General features: G+C 49.5%; 1 protein-coding gene across 1 annotated transcript in view; it reads left to right on the top strand.

Moving 5' to 3' along the window:
* Positions 1–12898, top strand: part of NPTN (neuroplastin) — a 416039-nt gene that overhangs the window by 15287 nt on the left and 387854 nt on the right. The window lies entirely within an intron of this gene.

The following is a 12898-nucleotide window of genomic DNA, read 5'->3' as shown; positions in this document are numbered from 1 at the left end:
GTTAAACCTACAGGAGATAGAAGGCACGAGAAGAAGGGACAGGAGCACTTCGAAGACTCCACGTTTTGAGACCCTAGTACACAGGCTCTGCGGAGGCTGGGCCAGGAGAATGGAGCAACATCCCACCGCCAGTAAACCCTTTAATACACATCCACAAACCGCCTCCACCACTAGCCCAACCAAGAGTAGCAGCAACGGCATTTACCACCAGGAGGCGGGCAAGACCTCACATCCCCTAGGTGGTGCAGGCGAGCAGGGGCTGCTGAGAGCTGAGGGTGGAGCCGCAACTTTGAGAAAACTTCCGGGCCCCCCAGGCTGTCTGTGAGAAACACACTTTAAATATAAAGACCTAGGGCTGGGGCCGTGGCTCACACTTGTAATCCCAGCACTTTGGGAGGCCAAGGCAGGCTGATCACCTGAGGGCAGGAGTTCAAGACCAGCCTGGCCAACATGGTGAAACTCCATCTCTACTAAAAATACAAAAAGTAGTCAGGTGTGGTGGCATGTGCCTGTAATCCCAACTACTTGGGAAGCCGAGGCACGAGAATCGCTTGAACCCGGGAGGCGGAGGTTGCAGTGAGCTGAGATCACACCATTGCACTCCAGCCTGGGCAACAGACCGAGACTCTGTCTCAAAAGAAATAAAAAGTAATAATAAAGACCTAGATAGCCTAAAACCAAAGGAATGGAAAAAAGACTTGCCATGTAAACACTAATCGAAAGAAAGCTCAAGTGTCTATATTAATGTCAGACGAAGCAGAAACAGAGAATATTTTCAGGAATAAAGAAGGACCGTATATAAAGGGGTTGATTCATCAAGAGGACATCATACCTGTCCGTGCATGTGCACTGGAGAACACAGTGAGGATCGAGACCGTTAGAGCTGAAATCGAGAAATCAAGACCGTTAGAGCTGAAAGGAGAAATAGACAAATCCACTCTTCTCTCAATACTTGGTAGAGTGAGTACACAGAAAATCAGGCTGGGTATGGTAACTTGAATAACACTAATAACCAACTTAATCTGATTGACATTTATAGGACATTCCGCACAACAGCAGAATACACATTCTTTTTGCGTGCCCATGGAACTCTAGCAAGATACACCATATTCTGGGCCACAAAGCAAATCTTAACAAATTAAAAATAAGTGAAATCATACAAAGTATGGTCTCTCACCATAATAAAAATAAGTGAAATCATACAAAGTATGTTCTCTCACCATAATGAAATTAAACTATAAATCAGTAACAGAAAGATATCTGGAAAGTCCCCAAATGTTTGGAAATCAAACAACATACTTTTAGACAACTTATGGTTCAAAGAAGAAACCATGAGGATAATTAGAAATATTCTAATGGAAATAAAAATACAACATATCAAAACTGTCGACGAAAAGAGTTGAACTCTGGCTGGGCGCGGTGGCTCATGCCTGTAATCCCAGCACTTTGAGAGGCTGAGGCGGGTGGATGACAAAGTCAGGAGATTGAGACCATCCTGGCTAACATGGTGAAAGCCCGTCTCTATTAAAAATACAAAAAATTAGCCAGGCATGGTGGCGGGCGCCTGTAGTCCCAGCTACTCGGGAGGCTGAGGCAGGAGAATAGCGTGAACCCAGGAGGCGGAGGTTGCAGTGAGCCGAGATTGCACCACTGCACTCCAGCCTGGGCAACAGAGCAAGACTCCGTCTCAAAAAAAAAAAAAAAAGAGAGTCGAACTCTGTAAAATATTTTAGGAGATTTATTCTGAGCCGAATATGAGTGACCATGGCCTGTGACACAGCCCTCAGGAGGTCCTGAGAACACGTGCCCAAGATGGTCGGGGTGCAGCTTAATTTTATATATTTTAGGAAGGCATGAGACAGCAATCAAATACATTTAAGAAATACATTGGTTTGGTTCAGAAAGGAGGGACAACTCAAAGCGGGGACTTCCAGGCTATAGGTAAATTTAAACATTTTCTGGTTGACGGTTGGTTTATCTGAAGATCTGGGATCAATAGAAAGGAAATGTTCAGGTTAAAATAAAGGATTGTGGAAACCAGGTTTTATTGTGCAGAGGAATCTCTCAGATAGCAGACTTCAGAGAGAGAGAGAGAGAGAGAGAGAGAGAGAGAGAGACAGCAGGTTGTAAAATGTTTCTTATTAGACCTAAAAGGGTGCCTGGCTCTTAGTTGATTATCTCCTGGATCTGGAAAGGAAGAAAGGAAAACAAAAGGGAAAAGGGATTCTCTATAGAATGTGGATTTTTCCCACAAGAGACTTGCAGGGCAATTTCAAGGTATGGCAAGGAAATACATTTTGGGGTTAAATATTTTTTCCTTGTCTCGTAATGTTATGCCAGAGTCAGATTGAAAAGTAAGTCACGATATATAAATAAAATCCATCTGATGAGAATTTATGATTTGTAGGGCATGACTCCCTAGACCACTTAGATAGAAATTTTGGCAAGATCAAAACTCAGAACTTAGTTCTAAAAATTCATGGGATACCATTTACTGCAGTGCTTACAGAAAATCTTTGTGACATTGTTTAAGTTGAGGTTTAGATAGGACAAAAAACACAATCCATAAAAGGAAAAAAATGATAAATTCGCTCTTATCAAAATTAAAAACTTCTGCTCTTTAGAAGGTACTAGTAAGAAAATGAAAAGACAAACTATAGATTGGGAGAAAATATTTGCAAAACATATAACTGATGAAGAACTTGTATCCAGAATAGATAGATAAAGAACTCTTCCAACTCAATGATAAGACAAACAAGCGAATTAAAAATGGGCAAAGGATTTGAAGAGAAACTTCATAAAAAAGAAGAGATACCCTGGCAAACAACCACATGAACAGAGGCTCAACATTATTAGTCACTAGGGAAATGAAAATTTAAACCAGAATGAAACACAATTGGCCCTCGGTATCTATGGGTTCCACATCCACGGATTCAACCAACTGCACAGTGAATGCACAGATAAAAAATATTGAAAAAAATAACAATACAACAATAAAAAACAATACGACATAACAAGGATTTACATAGCATTTAAATTATATTAGGGATCATAAGTCATCTAGAGATAAAGTAAAGTGGGGGATGTGCATGGGTTATATGCAAATGCTACACTATTTTATATCAGGGACTTGAGCATCCCCAGACTCTCCTATTTTCAGGAGTCCTGGAATCAGTCCCCAGGAATATGGAAAGATGACTGCCACTGGGTACCTAGTAGAATAGCTTTAAAAAAGACGATACAGGTCAGGCACAGTGGCTCACCCCTGTAATCCCAGCACTTTGGGAGGTTGGGGCAGGCAGATCACAAAGTCAAGAGATTGAGACCATCCTGGCCAACATGGTGAAACCCTGTCTCTACTAAAAATACAAAAATTAGCCAGGTGTGGTGGTGCATGTCTGTAATCCCAGCTACTTGGGAGGCTGAGGCAGGAGAATCGCTTGAACCCCAGGGGCGGAAGTTGCACACTGAGCTGAGATCACACCACTGTACTCCAGCCTGGCGTCTCAAAAAAAAAAAAAAAAAAAAAAAAGAAGAAGAAGATATAATGTGTCTGTTGAGCATGTAGACACTTTGTTTTTGTTTTTGTTTTTTGTTTTGAGACAAGGTCTCCCTCTGTCACCCAAGTTGGAGTGCAGTGTCACTGTAGCCTCAAACTCCTGGGCTCAGGTGATCCTCCCATCCCTGCCTTCTGAGCAGCTGGGACTGCAGGTACCCACCACCATCCCTGGCTGGTTATTGTGTTTTTTGTAGAGACAGTGTTTCACCATATTGCCCAGGCTGGTCTGGACCTCCTGGGCTCAAGTGATCTGCCTGCCTTGGCCTCCCAAAGTGTTGGGATTACAGGCATGTGCCACCACCCCTGGCCAAGTATCTTAAATAATGTACATTTCAAAATTGTCAACAGAGTAAATTCCAAATGTTCTTACCACAAAAAATAAGAACAGTATTTGAGGTGATGGATATGTTAATTAGCTCAATTTGATTATTCAACATCATATTAATACATCATAACATCACTTCATACTCAATAGATACAACTGTTATTTGTCAGTTTACAATTAAAAATAAGATTAGGTCGGGTGCAGAGGCCCATGCCTGTAATCCCAGTACTTTGGAGGTCAAGGCAGGCAGATCACTTGAGAGACCAGCCTGGCAAACATGGAGAAACCCCGTCTTTACTAAAAATATAGAAATTAGCCAGGCGTGGTGGGGGACACCTGCAATCTCAGCTAGTCAGGAGGCTGAGGCAGGAGAATCGTTTGAACCCGGGAGACAGAGGTTGCGGTGAGCTAAGATTGCACCACTGCACGTCAGCCTGAGTGACAGGGTAAGACTGTCTCAAAAATCAAAAATAGGCCTGCACAGTGGCTCCTGCCTGTAATCCCAGCACTTTGAGAGGCCAAGGTGGGAAGATCATGAGGTCAGCAGTTCGAGACCAGCCTGGCCAGCATGGTGAAACCCCGTCTCTACTAAAAATACAAAAAATTAGCCGGGCATGGTGGTGCGTGCCTGTAATCCCAGCTACTTGGGAGGCTAAGGCAGGAGAATTGCTTGAACCTGGCAAGTGGCGGGGGTTGCAGTGAGCCAAGATCATGCCACTGCACTCCAGCCTGGGCGACAAAGCGAAACTCCGTCTCAAAAATAAATAAATAAATAAAAATAAAATTTAAATTAAAAAAGCATTATGTTAAGTGAAGCAAGCCAGATACAGAAGACCACATACTATGTGATTCCATATATTTGAGATTCTGGAGAAGCCAAAACTACAGGAACAGAAAACAGCTTAGTTGTGGCCAGGGGCTGCGGGTGGGAGGTAGAAAACGGACCACAAAGAGGCATGAGGGAAGTCCTGACTGATGGAGGTATTACATCTTCATTGTGGGGGTATTTATATCACTGCATATATTTGTCAGAACTCATCAAACTGTACACCTAAAAAGGGTAAATTTTGCTGTATGCAGATTATTTCTTGGCCAGACACTGTGGCTCATGCCTGTAATCCCAGCACTTTAGGAGGTGGAGGCAGGAGGATTACTTGAGCTCAGAAGTTTGAGACCAGACTGGGCAACATGGCGAAACCCTATCTCTACAAAAAAATAAATAAATCCCAGCACTTTAGGAGGTGGAGGCAGGAGGATTACTTGAGCTCAGAAGTTTGAGACCAGACTGGGCAACATGGCGAAACCATGTCTCTACAAAAAAAAAAAAATAATAAATAAATAAAATTAGCCAGGCATAGTGATACTTGCCTGTAGTTCCAGCCACTTGGGAGGCTGAGGTGGGAGGATTGCCTGAGCCCAAGGAGGTCGAGGCTGCCGTGAGCCATGATCTGCACTCCAGCCTGGGCGACGGAGTGAGACCTCGTCTCAAAAAATAAATATATTTCTTAATATACTTGAATTTTAGTGAAGAAGTGGAAGGGGCAGTGGCTGTGAACCAGAAATGAGATGGCCTTTGATGTCATATCTGAAATAGAGTGTCCTCCAGCTGCAGCGAAGATCTCTTCCCTGGCCGAGAAGCTCCAGGCTACTGCAACTCCAGCAGAGGGCAAGGTCTCTTTTTCTCACCTGGCACAGGGGCACTACCAGCTGGATCATGTCCCTTGGGCCCAGGATTCGGTTTCCCAGGGCACCACAGGCACTGTCTCCCAAGTTTTGGGGGTATCCATGTTGATACAGCAAACAGGGCATCTATTAGGTCTTGCTTATTCAATCATGTTATCAAACCCGCAGGGAAAAGGCAGAGAAGGTAGCCACCTACCAACAAGAAAAAAGCACAAAAAATACTTAAGAACTTCTCAACAAGGAAGAGAAATGACAGCCGGGCATGATGGCTCACACCTGTAATCCCAGCAATTTGGGAGGCCGAGGCGGGTGGATCATTTGAGGTCAGGAGTTCGAGACCAGCCTGGCCAACACGGTGAAGGTCCGCCTCTACTAAAAATAAAAAAATTAGCTGGGTGTGGCAGCAGGCACCTGTAGCCCCAGCTACTCAGGAGGCTGAGGCAGGAGAATCACTTGAACCCGGGAAGTGGAGGTTGCAGTGAGTCGAGATAGCGCCACTGCACTCCAGCCTGGCGACAGAGCGAGACTCCATCTCAAAAAAAAAAAAAAAAAAAAAAAAAAAAAAAAAGAGAAACGACGAACAATCACTCTTAACAGGATATTGTGGTTAACTATGTTGCCAGTCAACAACAGTAATCCAAGCTGTAGCCTTTCTGTATATTTGCAAGCTTTGGACACCTGCTGCATTTTACTCTCTGCTTCCTGAGAGGGGGTACTTAGGACCACAGAAATGAATGTTGTGTCCAAATTGCCTGGATCCAGATATCAGGTTCCAGTTTTGCCCTAGCACACATCTGGTGTAGGGGAAAGCATGCCAAACACGGGCTGCATCTGGCAGTACAATGGTACGGGATTCCACTGGTGGCATTTTATCCAGGACTTCTGTATTCGTAGCCAGGAGTAAAATTGGTCTGTGGTTATCAGCATGAGGGTGGGTGGTGCAGGATAGCAATCTTTATCAGAGTTTGGTGTTAGGATTAGCTTCATAAAATCAATTTAGAAGCATAAAATCAATTCAGCATTTTCCCCATATGCTCTGGAAGAGTTTAAATAACAGAGAAATTCACTGTTCTTCCAGTTTGAAATAACTCATGCTAAAACTCTCTAGGGCTGGTGTCTTTTTAGAGATGATAATTTTTAAATTTTCTTCTGTGGTAATTGGTCTTTTTGTGCTTTTCACTTGAGTCAATTTTGGCAATTTAGAAGTACTAGAAAATTATTATTTAATGTTGGGACACTCCTATGTATAAGCATGCACTAGTTTCTTCAATTTGAAAAGTCATCTCCATAGCTGTGTTCTTATCCCTTCTAATCCCGTATTTTTCTATTAATATTTTGTTGACTAGCTGATGGTTTATTTATTTCTTTATTTTTGAGACAGGGCTTCACGGTTGCCCAGGCTGGAGTACAGCAGCACAATCTCAACTCGCTGCAACCTCCACCTCCTGGGCTCAAGCAATCCTCCCACCTCAGCCTCCCAGATAGCTGGGACTATAGGCGTGCACCACCATGCCCAGCTAATTTTTGTATATTTTGTAGAGACAGGGTTTCACCACGTTTCCCAGGCTGATCTCGGACTCCTGGGCTCAAACGATCCACCCACCTCAGGCTCCCAAAGTGCTGAGATTACAAGCATGAGCCGCGGCACCCAGCCGGTTTATCGATTGTAATTTACCCCCTCTCTCACCCATAAAGAACAATCTAAGTCTGAATTACACTACCACACTACTTCTAAGAGGAATTATACTTCTCGCCAATCCTTTTCAAGCTGCGGTTTCCAGGAGTCATGCATGATTCTAGAGGGCTCGTGGAGGAAGGAGGTGACAGTTTGAACAGTGCTGTGACCATGTTTCAGAGCACAGACCTATGGCTTCTTTGCTGGTCCCAGACGCCTTTGAGGACCTGGAGGAACCCATGCCCTGTCTCCAGAAATGTGCCTGTGTTGGAATTCTGGCTCTCCCATTCACTAGCTGATGGAACTGGGGCAAGTCACATGACTTCTCTGTGCCTCAGCTTGTCCATCTGCAAAATGGGAATGACAGCATCTCCCTCATAAGGCTCTTGTGAGAATTAAATGGCCTTAACCTTCGTAGAGCATTTAGGGCAGGGCCTGGCCCATGGCTAAGTGTTGAAGAAGTTAGTGAGTGTCACTAACATTATTGGCATTCCCCTGCTGGGTCTTTTCTTCTTTCTCATTCCTAGAAGGTACTTGTGATTTCTCATCTCAAGGGCCAGAATCCAAAGTTGATCCGTAAACCAAGGCACATGGCAGGGATAATGGAAGGTTGCCCCAGAGAGGAAGAGGAAAGGAGTGAGTAGTTAGGAGGGAGTGAAGACAGGCCGAGGAAAGAGGCTGGGAGAGTTCCCCAGGCTGGGGAGGTAGTGGCTATGGTCGTGGTGGTGGCTCTGACTCTGCTAATAGTGAGGACAGTGCCTCCTGGCAGTGCCCTGGGGAGGTGGCGAACCTCGAGGGACATGGCTGCCCATGTGCCCAAGCTTTGCAGGAAGTGGAGACACCGCCCCTAGAGGAGAGTGAATGAGCCAGGGAGCGGTGACCGGGAGGACTGAAGACCGCAGGACTCCGCTCTGAAGTTCTGAAGTTCTAGGCATCTAGGGTGGGAGTAAATGATTCAGGTCTTTGAATTTCCCACCTAGTAGCCAGGGGGCTCAACGCATATTAAATGTGATTTTGAAACAGTTTTTTTTAGAAGCTATTTCACGTAAAAGGAGACCAGAATCCATACCTGCTTCCTCTGACTTCCATATGTTGAGTTTTGTAGTTAAAGCTTTTCCAGGACTTTGTCATCCTTCTCAGAAAAGCTCAGCTGCAACTTTCAGGGTGGTGTGTGTCACAGGCACCCTTGGGTCCCAGCATCTGGCTGCTCTCCTGACTCCTATGCATGGACTTTGGGGAGGTTCCTGGGTGTGGTCAGTGCCTCTCATTCTCTCTGGCCAGCTGGTGCCAACCCTGGCCAGGCCTGCTCACGGGCACCGCCTGCATGACTCAGTCTGGGGGATGCGAGGGGAAGTTGCAGGGAGGTGTGCAGTTGCTTTCCAACAATGCTGTGGTTGTGGTGTGGACCCGGACGCAGCTGTGGTGAGGAGCAGCTGGGGAGGGCCCATCCATATGAGTAGCCGGCAGGGACTCAGTGCCTGGACATCCAAGGGGGTGTGGTCTCTCTTGCCTTGACCACAAATGGGTGGAGAGGCCTGGCAGGAGCTGGGAAGTGGGCCCCCTAACCAAGGCTGGAGTAAGTAGGGAAAGCGGGAACCCCCCCCCCCCCCGCCAGGAGGTGCTGAGGGAGCCCTTGCCAATGCCAGCGGCCTCAGGGGACATCAGAAGGGAGCCATGGCTTGTGGGCCAGCGTTAGGGTGCACAGAGTCAGGCTCAGAGGCCTCCAGTTCAGAGAAGAGGCTTGGGCAGGGTAAGGAGTTGGGGCCCGGGCTCCCACTCTCTCCAGGGTTAAACGTTGGAAGTTCTGTTTTCAAGGATCTGGAAATGTCCTTACAAGCCCTCCACCCCTGGCTGAGAAGTCTATTAAAGGGCTCTCTTCCAAGTCATTTTTTTTGAGGATGAAGAAACTCTTCATCTAAAAGTGAGACAGGACATGGGACCAGCGCCACCACTCTCACCTTGGTTATCAGGTGCTTCCTTAACACAGGCCCAGCTAACTTCTCAAAACAGGTGGGATTCTAATGGAAGGAGAGGAGACAGAATGGGTGGGATTTTAGCCTGGGCCCTCCCTGCAGGGGGCTGCTGCCCTGGGTGGGAGGGCACAGCGTAGTGCACAGGGTGTGTGGGCATCTGAGGTGCGGGGGAGGGAGAAGGTCAAGGCTGTGGCCGGGATGGTAGGCCATGGAGGGGTCAGGTCTGGGCTGGTCCTGTCATGCTGGCTTTCAGAGCCCACCCCGCCCTGCCAAGGGCCCAGCGCACCTCTGTGTCTATCAGCAGGCCCTTCCAAGGGTTTCAGGCCAGCCCTGGTTTGAGGTCCAGTATCCCCACTTCAGGCCTCTGTCTGTGGCATCCTCCAAGCCAGATAATGCCCCAGCCCTCCAGGCAGCAGTCCCAGCAGTGCCTCTGCTGGCTCCCTGCTCCCCTTTTGAGGCAGTCCCCCTGCTGCCTGCTCACCTTCCCCCAGGTTGGACTTTGCCTACCACTCCCTACTCAGCTTTCTTCTACCTCCCGTTTCCTCCCCTCCCTCTCTTCTCTTCCCCTGCCCCCTCTTCTCTGCCAGGCAAGGACTAGCAAGACACTCAGTCCCCTCAGGACAGATGGGGAGACTGAGGCCCACTGAAGGACAGAGTCAGGGCCACAGCTGCGCCCCCTGCCAGGCGTTGCCTCTGCTCTCTCTGTCCTTCCTGCTGTCCAGTCACATCCACCAGAGTCGTTTACTTAGCAGACCCTGAGGACCAGCCCAAGGGAAGGCTGTGGGGCAGGGTGGGGGGTCTGTTTCACCTCAAGGTGTTTCTAACAGCAAATGTCTTGAGAAGCAGTGAGCTCCCCAGCACTGGGGCTGAGCAAGAAGAGGACAGGGAGGGATGCTGGGCAGGTGACTCCAGGCCCTTACAGCCCAAGTGGATTCCTGCACACCAGTGCCCAGTGTACCAGCAGAGACCCTCTTGGTCGGTGCAGCCCAGAAGGAGGTGCTGGGTCAGGAGCAAAGATGGCACCTATGATTGTTTGTTTGTTTGTTTGTCTGTTTGAGATAGAGTCTCACTCTATCTCAGGCTAGAGTGCAGTGACACAATCTTGGCTCACTGCAACCTCCACCTCCTGGGTTCAAGCGATTCTCCTGCCTCAGCCTCCCGAATAGCTGGGATTACAGGTGGGTGCCACCGTGCCCAGCTAACTTTTGTATTTTTAGCAGAGGTGGGGTTTTGCCATGTTGGCCAGGCTGGTCTCGAACTCCTGACCCCAAGTGATCTGCCCGCCTCAGCCTCCCACAGTGCTGGAATTACAGGCGTAAGTCACTGGACCTGGCTGAGATGGCACCTACGTAACCTTTGTCCAGCATCAAGGCCTGGGTGCCTCCTCCCACACCCATGTGTGTCCATGGCAGGGTGGGGGTGGGAGAGTCCTCAGTGAGGCCAGTTGAAGGGGAGAGGGGATGGTTAAGGAAGGCTTCGAGAAATCAGGGTTTCAGCTGGCCTTGAAGGGGCAAATGGAAGGGTGAGGGGACCAGTGGGCCTGAGTCCCTGCGTCATGTGACCTGGCCTCCTGTGGGCCTCACACACCTCTCCCTGGGCCTGGCTTGGTGGGGTGAGCCCACCAGGTGAGCTCTATCTGGGGAGGGGCCCGAGCCAGGTGACAGCAAGAACAAGGAACAAGCAGGCTGTCTGCCACACAGTGCCAGCCAGACAGATCTCAAGAGGCCGAGGCCGAGCTGGAAGGGCACTCCTCTCCCAGCCACCCCCCTCAGCTCAGTGCTTGCCAGGCTCCTGCCGTCTTGACAGTTTTTCTCTCCCCACTCCCAGGGAGACTCTGCCATTCTACATGGAGTCAAAATACCTGAGGAGACCCTGTCTCCTGAGGTGGGAGCAGTGCATCTCCTTTCCTGAGGGGCCATTACTGCTGGACAGTGCCATGAAGCTGCACTGATAGGGCACTGACAGGTCAGCCAGGAAGTGGTGAGGGCTGCCCTGGTCCCTGCGCATCGTGGCTGTCTTCTCTCTTCTCTCTCTCTCTCTTCTCCTTTGGGTGAAAGCCTTCTTTGCTTTTTGGGGGGGGCAAAGGGTTATCTGAAGCCCCTCCCCAGAGATCTAATCTCAGAGTCCTCCCAGCATGTGAGGACTGGCCCAGGTGTCCTCACTCTGAGGACAGGCTTGGGGACATCCACTAGCCCCCCAGAACCTGAACTCCAGGCCAAAGGTTCACGTGCATGCTGGAGCACTGTGTTTGGGAGTCTCCTTGTATGCTCCCCACCTCCCCACACTTCATGATGTGTGGGCTTTTTGGAAAAGCCACCCTTACTCTCTCCTTCCATCCGATTCTGTGTTCAGGGCCATAGCTCCCCCTTGAACATCTGCTGAAGGTACAGATCTCCCCAGAAAACTGCGCACACCCGGCATTTGGCCCTGGCCTAGGGCTTAGAGACGTGAGCTCCAGCACTGTGTCTGCCTTGAACTTGCCTGTGGTCTCAGACAGCCTTCAGTTTTCTGACCTGAGAAATGGGGGCTTTTGTCTCTACCTCATAGGGGCCTCCTGACAGCCTGGAATTGGTTGACTTTGTCTGCCCCGTCCCCAGCTCACTCCTGGGAGTACCTAGGAAGGAGAGGGGGTGGGGCTGCAATAAGGATGGCATCTTGGGAGGCACACACCGGCAGGGGATGCAGCAGAATTGCGGCCCTGGATGACAGACATGTGCCCGTACTCCTCTCAGCCCTCCTGGTCCAGCTCCAGAGGGAGAGTGGCAGAGCTGCAGCACCTACCCTGTCAGCAGAGTTAAATCCCAGCCAGACTTGCAGAGGGAAGGCGAGAGAGGGCTACAGCCACACCCACTCCACCCTACTGCCTGGGCTGGTGAGTGGCCCAAGGGCTCCAGGGTACTGGGCCAGGACCCTCCTGGATGCACAGCATGGCTCCAAGAAGCCCTCCCTCTCTACTGCATCAGAAAACCTCCTGGCTACCAGGGGCCCTGAGGCAAGGATCACATCAGAGCCAAAAGCAGGGGACACCTCCTTGGAGGACCTCTGCTAATGGGCGGGGACCCACCAAGATCTGGAGGGGTGGGTGCCAACACCCTGTAGCTCCCCCGGTGCCTCCCTGGCAGCAGTAGCTCATCAACTCTCCATGTCAGTGTGGGAGCCAAGCAGGAGGGCATTCCCATCTTACTCGTGAGGAAACTGAGGTGAAGTCTCACTTGCCCACAGTCACACAGCAGTGAGCACGATTGGCCCTGGAATCCAGAGCCCTGGTACTTGGACAAAGTCTCTTTCCCTTTCTCACTGGTGTTGCCCCCACAGGGAAGCAGGTGGGTCTGGAGGCATCCCGAGGGCTCACTGGTCAGGGGAGGAGGAGAGGCACCACCCTCTCGCTTCTTCCTGGTCCATCCCAGTGTCCAGGACCTCTGGGATGCCACAGCCAAGGCAGAGGACGGGGGCTGCAGGGCCATGGGGCCTCCCTCCATCTCCCACTAACACCATCAGCCTATAGCTCCACCCTATGATCTCTGCTCAAGGCGGTCTCTCTGCCAAGAATCCTCTTCTCCCCTCCCTGCCTGGAAGGAGGCCCTCTCCTATGTGAAGGCTCCCTGGTGCCCCTAGGTTCTGCCTCACTGGGCACTGCGTGCTCCCTGTTCCCTGTGGTTGTGCGCTCCCAGAGGGCAGGAGCT

The sequence above is a fragment of the Macaca thibetana genome, chromosome 7, assembly GCF_024542745.1.
Source record: "Macaca thibetana thibetana isolate TM-01 chromosome 7, ASM2454274v1, whole genome shotgun sequence".
Classification (NCBI taxonomy): domain Eukaryota; kingdom Metazoa; phylum Chordata; class Mammalia; order Primates; family Cercopithecidae; genus Macaca; species Macaca thibetana.
The sequence above is the reverse complement of the archived record's forward strand: the minus strand, read 5'-3'. Positions and strand labels throughout refer to the sequence as shown.